The sequence below is a fragment of the Cygnus olor genome, chromosome 4 (genome assembly GCF_009769625.2).
Source record: "Cygnus olor isolate bCygOlo1 chromosome 4, bCygOlo1.pri.v2, whole genome shotgun sequence".
NCBI classification, from domain to species: domain Eukaryota; kingdom Metazoa; phylum Chordata; class Aves; order Anseriformes; family Anatidae; genus Cygnus; species Cygnus olor.
The window spans coordinates 31,096,421-31,109,808 of NC_049172.1; positions in this window are offsets into that span (position 1 = coordinate 31,096,421).

Here is a 13,388-nt window from a genome sequence, read left to right on the forward strand (position 1 = left end):
GATTGCACAGGGATCTTTAGAGTGCAATATACTGGATATTAAAGTTCATAACACTTGGACATATTTTGAAGTCTTATGAAAAAACAACAATTGAATAAAGATCCCTCTTTAAAAATTCATAAGAAATGAGGCTGTTTCAAGGGAACAAACTAGACTCCCCAGTTCCTGTATCATTCTCATAATCATCGTTTAGATATCATCTCGGTAAAACGAAAATCCTCTGGTATTTTTTTCAGAAGCAGAGTGCTTCTGACCTGCAGCTAATTAAACAAGAATTAAAAAACCACTACAAGTATAACATTATTTGCATGTTCACATCTTTTCATTTTCACTTCTCATCAAACACACTAAATGAACCAATATCATATCCAAGTCACATCCCACAGCACAATAGGAGCACCACAGAGCTCTTTTGATATAAGTCTGCAATGAGAAAACTATGGTATCTTCCTTCTGAGAGTTTGTAAATAAACCTTGCATGCCCCATGTAATTTAGAGAAATCAATCTATGCAATGTCATTAAGTCTCTTTTCCAGCAGGCATTTCCATAACCCATCAGCAAGACATACACTTTAAAACTCAGAAAAACGCAGCAGGCTTAGTCAATATGGGTTTCAAAAGAAATACTAGAACACCTTAAACATGTCTCAATGCCTAGCTTGTCAAGCTAATACTTGAGTGCCAGAGAAGGCATAGGGAAACTAGGGACATTAACCAGATGGGTGACACAAGAAAGCAGTGCAGATGTGCATGCATAGAATAGTAAATATGCATGAGCTCAGTCCTATTCTTATTATCAGTTTTTAGTATAAAGATGAGTACCGATTTATTAGGAAAAAATAATCTTTAAAGTTTCACTAATGTTAGAATACATTATTAAAAAATTGAAATGTATTTGCTATTAAAATTATTTTTTTCTCATTGTTCTTATTTAAACAATTAAATGGGAAATAATACCATGTGATATGACGTACAATAAAAAGCATACAGTTCATCAGCAACACAGAAAATGATTTTTTTCACAAAGTACTCATGGAATTCTTTGCAAAATTCTATCACTTCTCTGAACAGTTTGCAGAGAAGCAAAGAAAAAAGATATACTTGATACATTTAATTGCAGTTAATGATAAATGATCAGCTCTAATATTTATAGAAAACTCTCCTAATCTATATAAAATTTATTTCAATTGGAAAAATGTTCCTGATGTAATTACACAGATGATAAATTGCCATACTTTACTAATTCTTCTATATATTTCCATAAATTTACCATCATTATGGTGTGCCTGTGTTGAGTAAGAAGCTAGCACAAGCTTGCAAAAGACATATTATTACTGATTAATGGAATAGCTCATGATTGCAACCCCAGATATCTGGCAATTGATCTGTTTGGTAGGCATTGTTTGGTATTTAATCTATTAAGATATTTTTACTGGATAATAAATGCTCATTCCTGAGCTGCTATTGAGGTGAGCTGTACCGGCATGGTATACAACTATAGATGTATAATTCCTGCTGAAATATTATCCCAGAAAAAAATATTTCTGTTTCAATACAGTTACCTTCAGATGTACTGCAGATTAAATAGTGGTGCTGCAGCAGAGCTTTAAAGCATATTCCATTGCCACAGTGGAAGGAACTGTGGCATACACAATTCAGTAAAGTTATTTTAACGAATAATATGCCAATATTATGATCATTTTATAAAGGCTAATACAGTAAATCATTTGAGAAATCCTACAAACACCTGCCCTTCAAGGAAATATTAAATACTAATAAAAATTGCATACATAAAAATAGAGCATGGAGTTTGGGAAGTGTTTAGCTTACCTCTCAGACTTTACTTAGTTAATTAGCCATATTTTGTAAATCATCACAAATCCACAGAGGAATGAATGTGAGAAGCCACTGCCTTTTCAATATTGATTTTTATATTATGGAACACGGAAAAAACAACTATCAGAAAGGAGACAGACAGGAATATCAAAATATGGGAAACTTCAGAAGAATAGAGATGCCTTACTGCCTTCCAAAGCAAACACCTGAAGATTAAATGAAATGGTTTTGTAATACATGCCAAGTTCTGTCACAGAATCCAACACCTTTTATCCTAATGTTGTCCACAGGAAAAGACTGAAATAGTTGAGGCCTGAATTAAGTATGAAACCACAACATTGCTTTCACAGTCGTGTTACTGAGCACCTGAAGAAACATGAAAAGAGGTTGACTTTCAAAGGCCACTCAGAGATAGAAAGGCATGGGATTTAAATTCAGATTAGGTCTACTGCAGGAAAGGTCCTGAACAGACGAGATTTGAGGGAGCTGGTTTTTTCCTTAGCCTACTGTCAAATATAAGTACATTTACACTTCTTTGGTTGTAAAATAAGGCATGTGGCTTGCAAGGGAAGAGAACCAACACACAGTCTCAGAAACCTCACTATTTAGAGACTTATGCAGATGTTAAAAATTTACTGAGGAAGCTCTGAATAACTGTCAATATATAACATTTGAAAAAAAAAATCTGAAATCAGAAAGTCAATTGATCAGACAAATTTTTTCTTCCTACCCTGATTATATATTTTTTCATTATGGCACAACATCCATCTTGCGTCCAGTGATTTCCGTAAAATACTACAGACCTAAAATCAAGCTTAAGGATATGCATCTTGAGCTGGAGCACTAATAGTCCTTTAAGCACCTTCTGATACAAAATTTGGTCCATAAGTTGAAATGCCTAGCAAGTTCAGGGCATAAGTTGCTGAGACAAGGGGCTTATTTATAAAAAGAAGTCCCATCATACCATTTTGCACAATGAAATATTGGCTCACTGCATTATCTCATCACTCATTATGCTAAGGAAGTCACATACATGCATGTATGTTACCTCTGCAGCATGGCAAAACCCTAATATTAATGGCTGAATGCTTGAATGGTTCTGTCCAAAGCTTCCAAACTTGCCAGACTACTTGCCAGAACATGAGTATATTTATTGTACATAGATTTTTATTAAATATTATAATAATTCCATCTGTACAAAATACACTGACAAGTGGCACGTAGAGATGATAAGATTTTGCCAATATTCTCCTTTCTCTCATACTCATTTAAGGCCTGTATAACCATTTTAGTCTTAACATACGATTCTTGGGTTACTGGGGTACAAATTGGAAAACTGTAACATCCTATGCCTTTCCTGGAACTTGGAATGATGTTTTTATGTTATTTTCATGTGCAGTCTCACAGTTCATTCTCCCGTGAAGTATGTTTACTGATGTACATACTCTTTAAGCCAGTGGATTTGCTGTCATAAGAACAAAAATAACAGTTTTCTTTCATATATGACTATCATATGATGTCACACTCATTTCATATTTCAAGAAAAAGATGGGAAAATTTCTGAGCAAAAGACAGTGATGCTGGAACCACAACCTGATAGTGGGATTCAACAAGAACATTTTTTGCTACTCTGAGATCATCATTGCTATGGTAACACTTGCAACATTTTATTGCTGCAAAATCTCTCAGAAAAAATGGGATTGCACAAATACAATTTCATAAAATAGATGTATGCACACCCACACAACTATAAAATGAATGCATCCTGAACAAAGACTCTTTGGGCTTTAATTAAATAGAGCACTTTGAGATATATCCCCACAAAAACATACAGTTTCAAATATGCTAGGAAGAATTTCACTGTCATTTAGCATTGATTACGCTTAAACTAGGCATAAAGAAAAGCATATAAAAATGTTTATAAGTGTACATTCTGATGAAAAACATCAGATTGCTATTTTTCCTGTTAGGAGTCTCAGGCCGTGCAATAACATGATATAGTTTAATAGGATGGCAGTTAGAGACTGCTGTGATTTGCAGATAGCAGAGTAGACCCTGTGGGCATTTTATCTACCATCAGAATTTAAAGTGAGTGCGATACTGCTGTCAAGGTACGACTTTACTCTGGTTAGGGGGTGTAAGGTTAGCAAGAATAGGTTTACCTATCCCAGCCTCATTCTAGAATGGCTAGCAGAGGGAGTGAAGAGAAGAAAATGGAAACAAGCATTCCTATTTCCAGCTCTTGTTGAAATTTGAGCTGACACTACTATTACCTGCTGGTTCCTGCTAATCCCTGCTGGTTAGATTAAAGATGTAATTAAAGTTCCTCGCTGCAGCGGAGACTTGCCTAAGCCACTCCAAGAGCGAAATCAATTTCTACTTATCATGTCAACTAGGGAAATGATCAGAAGGTGGCATACCCTCTGGAATATTTGAAATACAATGTCAGTTATGATTCCAAATGTGCAGTCTGGTAAAAAGAACACCAAATCCCAACTGAAAGGCCCGGCCGACACAATAGTATGACTTCTTAATAAGCTTGTATTTCTGATAATTCATAATAACCATGATAACAAAGATTCCATGAATGTGCAAATAAACTAGAAATATGGCTCAAACTCAAAAAGCTTAAAAGTCATATCCTCCCTCCTCCCACCCTCCCCCTTTTTCAATGAATTTTTTGTTTCCCGGAAAATGATTTTTGGTTAGCAATAATACCTGTTTTCCCTTAATTCCCAGCATTGCCATATCACAAACATATTTAGCTCTTGGTCTTACAAATACTCATGCTTTGCAGTCAACGAAACTACTAAGAAGTTAAACGTTATTTTTTGCACAGCTTTTGCCAAACTGAACCTGAATGCTGTAAACTCACAACTGCACCTAACCCATTCTAACACAGCAAAAATCTCTGTACATCAGAGCTCTAGCATTCCAGGGACTTCAGTTTAAGTAAGAATATTAATAATATCAATGCAGAACAAAAAATATAAAATATTTAGATGTAAAACACAAAAAAACTACAATTCAGCCTCAAGAATTGCTTAAGTATACATCCAATTTCTTATCAAAATTTGTGGATGCACTTTAGCAGCTCCATATTTCTCATACTACAGCCTCAAAGTCATACATTTATTTTGCATTCTGACCTTTTTTATTTTTGTTTAAAGCAAGGTAATTTTTGTGTGATTTTTTTTTTCTTAGTGCAGACATATGTACTTCCCAGAAGATTAAACATTCTATTCACCTGGTAACTTGTGAAATGTTATTAATTTACTGAAGATTTCTGCACTGAAAGCATTTTCCACTGTTGCAGCTAAAGTCATAAATAAGCAACAGAAATGTCCTCTGAACTGAAACATCTCTTCAGTTTCTTCTTGTTAGTTATTGGAGATAGTATAGTGTACATTTTTCAAATATATCTGACTATAAGTTCTAAAAAGAACTATTAAACTATAAATCTAGCTTATTCACTCAATACATATCTCTTGGCCTTAAAGGACCATATACATTATGTATTAATCATAACAGTTTCCCTTGATACAGAATAAATGTATATCATGTATTGCACAATACCTCAATATATCTACTATATGTTTGCTATTGAGACATGGATCTTTTTAGTCTCAGTTGTGGCAACAGTCACAGCATGCTATTCTTCTATTTTTCAAACTTATGTTTTGCTAAAGTATTTATTAATGTGTAATGATTTTATATATTGATATTAACTTGAAAAGGTAAATCTTGGCTCAAATATTGACCCTTTCTTATGGAGAAATCTAAATAAAGTGTTCCTCGTAGACCACAATTTAAGGGACCATCCAGAATGTAGGCTAAGCCATATTCAGAGCATTGAAGAGTAAAACAAAACAAAACAAAACACACACACAAACAACAGGCATTAGATCAGCCCAGATAAGGCTACAAATGTGAGTCCTTTGGTGGCTTTGTACAAACTCTTATAAAGGACTCTAATTTGATTCATAAGAGTAAAATGTTCCCTGTAATCTATAAATACTACTTGTTACAGAAATAAATTTAAAAAGAGAAGGACGGGGAAGGGAAGGGAAGGGAAGGGAAGGGAAGGGAAGGGAAGGGAAGGGAAGGGAAGGGAAGGGAAGGGAAGGGAAGGGAAGGGAAGGGAAGGGAAGGGAAGGGAAGGGAAGGGAAGGGAAGGGAAGGGAAGGGAAGGGAAGGGAAGGGAAGGGAAGGGAAGGGAAGGGAAGGGAAGGGAAGGGGTATGCTAATCAGGAATATACTGAACATAAAATCTCAGAAAAGTAGAAACTCTTCGTTACAATATTCTGACTTTTCTTCCTTTCTGCCAAGTTCTCTACAATGGCAGACACCAGAGCTGGCAGTCAGAGCTAAAAACTGAAACCAGGACTCTACTGAGGTCTCATTTTTATTCTCTCACCATTATCCAAGAAGAAAATTTACTAACCTGAATGAAGAGTAGACTAGATTTGGATATGATGAGTATGAGATGTGACATGATGCCATACATGCAAATTTTCTGAGTTTCAACCATTAGCTACACATTACCACTATGTCATTATAAAAATAAAATGGAAAAAAAAAAGGAAAGAAAAAAAAAAGAAAAAAAAAAGAATAGCTTAAAAAAGAGCACTGAGGCAATACATGGAATAATTCTAATATCTTAAGCACCCACATTTTCACAGGAAAAAAACAAACAAAAAAGACCAACACTTTTTTTCAATGGATCTGCCTTGAAGTCTGATCAGCCTGATCAAAACCCTTTTCCTTCAGTTCTTCCATTGTTCCAGCTAACAATAATATTCCTCCATTCCTCGCTGCTTCTTGTCACCTTCAATTCAGTGTTCAAACCATCCCTTTCTCATGTTTCCTTTTATACCATCATACTGAATATAGCCAATTTGTTTTAAGAGAATAGTGATAAAATGATGTGAACACTTTCCAGCTCTACACAACTTGCTTTCTTCCTATTCCTCAAAGAATTATCCCCAAATTCTCCCATAAACCATGTGAAAGCTTATCTCCTCTTCTCCACCTCCAAATCCTCTCCTCCTCTCCAATCTCTTGCATTTCCCTACTTTTCTCTCATTCATGTCTCTTCCCTCTGTATTTCTTTTTGGCCTTCTCCTTCTTTCTGACTCTTTCTTGTCACATCAAGGATGCAAAGAAATCTCTTATCTTTACAAATCTCACTTCTTGCCTATTTCCCTTGCAGTTACCAACTGACCTTCTATATAATTCTGAAACCCTTCAATGTCCAGCTTACAGCTACCTCCAGAAGCTTCCTTATTTCTTCTACTATTTCTCCAGTTCAACTTCTCTTAAATTTCACAGAAAAAAAAAGAAAAGAAAAAAAAAAAAAAGCTGTTCAAATCCAAGTTGTTAATTATCTCTTCCTAGCTAATGCTACCTCTAATGCGGACGATGCTCCTGAAGTGCCTTTGGTTCAATCAGTCAATTAGTATCTTGAAGTTTTGTTTTCCAGTGTTTCCCATGAGAGTACCCTCTTCAGATTCCTCTTCCACAAAAATGCATTCCTTCAATATCTTGTGAATATTACATAAGCCTCTGCGCAGATCCCTCTTTGCTTTCCATAGACTTATCTAGATAATCCCACAAACAAAGCAACAACTCTCAGCTATTGGCAGATGTAGCCAGACCTCTTTCTTTCTTTGCAAACACAACTACCTTTTTTCTGGTATCTCCCTGTAGTTGTCTAGTCACCATCCCAGACAGAGGCAAACGGAGTGTTTTTTCCAGAAGCCCTCCTTGCTCCTTCCTCTCAATTGCTGTTGACAGCAATGACAAGGCTTGCTGTGCAGCCTTGTCATTTAAGACCACGCCAATACCATTGATTTGGGCATCTGTCATTTTGGAGATTGAAATTCCATACACATTTGGTGGCCCATGCATTAACCAACCCTTTGCTAGTAGCTGATAAATGACTGAGAAGTGCAGCAAAACCACCAACATCTATGCTTCTTTAGTTTCTAATATCTCTTTCAGGAGCATATTCAAACCTGCTTAGCCAGTATCTTGCAGCTGGTTATTATGTGGGCTCTGGGCTCCCTATGGAAATGGCACAAACAACTTGCACTTTAAAAGCTCTTTTCAGCCCCATCACCCTGCTTATCAGCTTTCATTCACCTATCCGTGACTCCCATCTCCCAACAGCTCATCACGCTAACCTTCAGCATGAATTTAGTAAATTTTAAAACAAGTTTGCCCTATCCTGCTTCTCATTAGCACCTAGAATTCCTTAGTATCTACCATTCTATTTCATAAACTTTTTTCAAACACTTTTTTCACCATTCCTGTAGTGAACTTGACAACGGTAGGCTGAGGAACAGTAAGTTGGTTTGCTGAGACTGTTGTCTAACAAGCTGAATAATATCCTACCTATTTCCTCATACACCTGGTCCTAAATTATGCTCTAGATCACAAGATGTTTGAGGACTAACTCTTTGATTTATGTTTGTTTACTCAGTGCCACCCCACCTACAGCTAGGTATGAAATAGTACAAAAAGTACAGAACAGAACACTTTCTTCTGAGGACCTCTTTGTTATTTATTGTATGCCATTTTTTTTTTTTTTGTTATAGTGTCCTGAGTCAGACAGAATCTTATAAATATCAAAAGGAAAGTCTGAAGAGTCAAGGAAATGATAACCGCCCTACAAAATCAGATTTCACTTCTGAGTCTGTCACAAAGTTTTAATGTCATCCAGTCTCGGCCAGTCACTCAAGCCCAGCTTTTCATATGTAACCACTAATTTTACATTCTATATTTTTTATGTCTCGGGTCTGAAAATTTAATGATCTGCAAAAGTCCCAGGCACCCCAACAGCAGAGTGAAGAAATTATCTTTTGCAAAAAGAAAGTCATCATTCTGTATCATTAGGTTGTATCATAGTCAGAACTGAGGAAAAATTGCATTTTTTTGTTGTTGTTGTTGGCATTTCATCTTATTCTTAAGCAAAAACAAAAGTCAAATTAGTAAATATTCTTGCAAGGCTAAAAATATAAAAGGGAATTAACTGATTGGTATACTTCAAGTAAACACCTACAAAGAGCTACAATTCAGAGGGTTTTTTTTTCCATTTTGATGTTTTGATTAAATATTAAATTTTAAATAATTTCAAATCTCAAATGGAGTTCTTTTATTTTGAAAAGAAAATGGAATTACTCAAGAGATCCTTGATCCTTTATTCACTTGCAAGGATAACTGAGAATAAAAATGCCATTGAAACTGGTCATTTTCTGAAACACTTTAAATCAAAAAAAAAAATCTTCGGGATTTCTAACCACAATACATATACATTTCCTAACCTCTGAGTACTTGACTTTACAACCTGAATCTTTTCTTTATGCATTGAAGTCTAAGAACATGCACATACATATGTATATAATACATAACTCTTGTTCTAATTATTTATTAATAAGTAAAGCAATGATTTGACAGAGGCAAGCAAATTGTAAACTTACTTAAAACTTCATAATAGTAGATTGTAAATACAAGCAAAAATGCTTATGTTTAGAGTATGGCTATCAGTTATACCACATCTAATATGTTCACTGCCTTTAAACCAAAAAAAAAGATATAAAAAAGTGCTGTCTCACAAATCACTGGCTCTTTATAATCTCTGATTGACCAAATTAAGTTTTATGCATTGCTTCTGCTTTTCCTAAGTGTCTACAGGGCATGAGGAGAACTGAGAGCTTTAGAATGCGAACCCAAATGGTCAGTGTGTGGGGCAGAGTGCTTCTGTGGGCTAGCTGATCAAACCCTAGATGTCTCTCTGAAATCTCAGTCCTACTTAGCACTGCAACCATATTCCTGCACCCACTTGAGGAAAACAAAAACAGACAAACAAACAAAAAACAACAAAACAAAACACAAAGTGAAACCATCTTCCAATAATTCTTTCAGATAAACAAACAATAGAAATATTATTTAGACATCATTAGTTTTTTAGCAGCTCCGGCCATTGAAAGAGGAAGGCGAAGAGATGGTACTTCTTTCAGTCTTTTATGTTTGAACATCTGCACAATAAGTAGGAGACATGAGTTCAGACTCTTTTTTTTTTTTTTTTTTTTCAGCATCAGATAATTTACACCTTTTTTACATCGATAGCCTAGCAGTGAGCCTCTGGGGAGTGTTCATCGCACCTCTTGATAAAGGAGAGTTCAAGATTTGCTATAATGCAATGCTATAGCAAGATTGAACTTGAGTATATACTGGATGTGGCAATCCCAGCTGTGAGGAAAGAGCCCTGTATTCAGTCTCTGCTACAAGGACTATTTCTTTGTTTTATATAGTGAATGTTTAATATATTCAATATATATATTTATAACTATGAAACCAGTAGCATCTGAATTCTGAGTGGTTTTAGTTAGGAGACAAATGAGTATTGCCTCAGGCACTTAGTAAGTTGAACAAAAGCAGCTAGTGAGATGTCTAGAGGCTTTTACTACTTAAAATGATACACATTCAAGTGTTCAGTCACTTCAGAGAAGTACCTGCAGATAGAGTGCTTGGTTTCTTGCCTGAACATGAGCCAGCAGGTGGCCAAGAAGGCCAACAGAATCCTGGCTTGTATCAGGAATAGTGTAACCAGGAGGACCAGGGAGGTGATCGTCTGCCTGTACTCAGCTCTGGTGAGGCCGTACCTTGAGTACTGTGTTCAGTTTTGTACCCCTCTCTACAAGAAAGACATTGAGGCCCTGGAGCATGTCCAGAAAAGGGCTATGAAGCTGGTGAAGGGTCTAGAACACAAGTCCTATGAGAAGTGGCTGAGGGAGCTGGGGTTGTTTAGTCTGGGGAAGAGTAGGCTCAGGGGAGACCTCATTGCTTTCTACAACTACCTGAAAGGAAGTTATGGGGAGCTGGGGGTTGGCCTCTTCTCACAGGTAACTAGTGATAGGACAAGAGGGAATGGCCTCAAGTTGCACCGGGGAGGTTCAGGTTTGAAATTAGGAGACATTTCTTTTCACAGTGTGTAGTCAGGCATTGGAACGGGTTGCCCAAGGAGGTGGTGGCATCACCATCTGTGGGGGTGTTTAAGGAAAGGTTGGACTTGGTGCTTAGGAACATGATTTAGTGGGTGATATTGGTGGTACGGGGATGGTTGGACCAGATGATCTTGGAGGTCTTTTCCAACCTTAATGATTCTATGATTCTTTTTTTTTTTTTTTTTGTCTTGTGTCTTCAGTTTATTCACCTTTATTCCTCCTTAGCTCTGTGAGGTGCTTAAATAATTAAATAAATCCAATCATTATGACACTTCCCTTCTGCCTGCTAAAACAGAGAACAATGAAGAATGAACGAATGTATCAGTAAGGCTCCTAGTCTTCTGTCAATGCATTTACCTCCATACACTTTATATTTAAGCTGACATAGAATAAGTGATAAAAAAAAATTAAATATACCCTGACTTCAGCTCATGAGTAATAGTTAAGTTGTAAAACAAGGGGAAATGAAATGACTTCATCAAATACTGCTTCAAATTCACACCTCCAAAGGGTATTGTTCACTCTTACTATGCAACAAGGGCTTGTTTTGGTCCACGTAGTGTGGTGAGTGTTGCAGCATTATGACTTATACTAAGTGGTTAGGTTGTTACAGCTGCAATAATTTAAAATAGAGTCAGTTCTGAATTATCCCTGACTAGTTTATCCAAATTGCACATGTTAAGACTTCCAACTTGGCTCTGTACAGTGCCACCTTAAGTCCAGTTTAGTTTATTAGCTCATAAGGTTGTTGGTAGTGTTTCCAGATTTATTAGCAAGAGTGTAGTGCAGTACAAATACACAGCCAGCCCAAGTTTCGTCCTTTCCATGGGAAAGTCATTTACACTACCAGTAGAGAAGGAAGGAAGAAAGGGAGATGGAAGACTAAGACACCCTAGACTAAAATAAGATGCCAAATACAAATGAAATTAATGTTTGGCTATAGAGAAACTGGGGACATAACTACAAAACACAAAGACATACTCAAGGTAGCTTCCATCTAGATAGCAGAGATAACAGTGATGAAGAGAGAGTGGCAACACTGCTCCCCAGGAACCCTACCTTTTCTAGCTGTTGTGGTTTAGCCCGGCTGGCAGTCAAACACCACACAGCCGTTCGCTCACCCTCCCCCCTCCCTCTCCGGGATGGGGGAGAGAAACGGGAAAGTGAAGCCTGTGAGTTGAGATAAAGACAGTTTATTAAGACAGGGAAAAGAATAACAACAATAATAATAATAATAATAGTATTAATAGTAATAATGTGTACGAAATAAGTGATGCACAATGCAATTGCTCACCACCTGTTGACCGATGCCCAGCCTATCCCCGAGCAGCCGGCCCCCCCTCCACCCCGGCTAGCCACCCCTATATATTGTTCAGCATGACGTCAGATGGTATGGAATACCCCTTTGGCCAGTTTGGGTCAGCTGTCCTGGGTCTGTCCCCTCCCAGCTCCTGCTGCATCCCTAGCCTGCTCGCTAGCAGGACAGAGAGAGGCTGAAAAGTCCTTGGCTTGGTGTAAGCACTGCTCTACAACAATTAAAACATCAGCATGTTATCAGCGCTCTTCTCATTCTAATCCAAAACATAGCACCCTGCCAGCTACTAGGAGGAAAATTAACTCTGTCCTAACTGAAACCAGGACACTAGCTTACACAAATGAGGCTATCTTCACTGCTATTTCTACCCAAATAAGTAATATAAAAACCAAGTAGGGTCATGCTTATATAGGGTGACAGACTAATTCTTAGTGCCTGTTCTGCCCCTTTTTAAATGTACAGATGAAAAGGGGAGATTAAAAGTCTGTTTAGAGAAAAGGTGCCTTTTTTTTTTTTTCTTTTTTTTTGGTCATATGTCTAGTTCACTAGGGATCCAATTTGAGGATCCAGTTTGTGTTTCTCTTTGATTCTTCATGTGTATTCCAAGGAAGCCAAAACATGCAGGTGGCTAGTAATCATCCATACTTATCCAAATACAGAGGTAGAACCTAAGTGGGCACATTCTTTGTGATGTCTCAGAGTTCTGTGGTTTCCATGTAATGAAAGAAGTGAAGAAGACCAAAGAAAGTGAACTCAGATAATATGGAGATTAAGGTTGACCTGACCTAGAACTAAATGGAAATTTCCTGCAAAAAGTATAATTTTTTCCTGGGGAATTCTAAGTTCAGCAAAAGGGCACTGTCTGGCAGGAAAATGTTTCATATGCAAAGTGTATCATCAGCCTTTGTAAGAAAGAAGCAATTTACAGATGCACGCATATGCTTAAGAAATAGATTCGTTTGACACACCACATCCTCATCTTTCTTCATCCATGTTACATACATTATAGGTTTTTGGCACTGCAGTGAGGGAGACTCGCTGAGAGATTTATGAGAATTTTCTCTTAAGGTAGAATTGTTGGAAGGAATTAAATGAAATAGTTTGTGATTAGCATTTGCTTTACATGTCAAATGTGACGGCTTTACTGAATAAAAACAAAAGAAATAAATGAAAAATCTTTCCATTCTTTTTAACTGACCACTATTAGATTCTGGTGGTTTGCTTGTCTT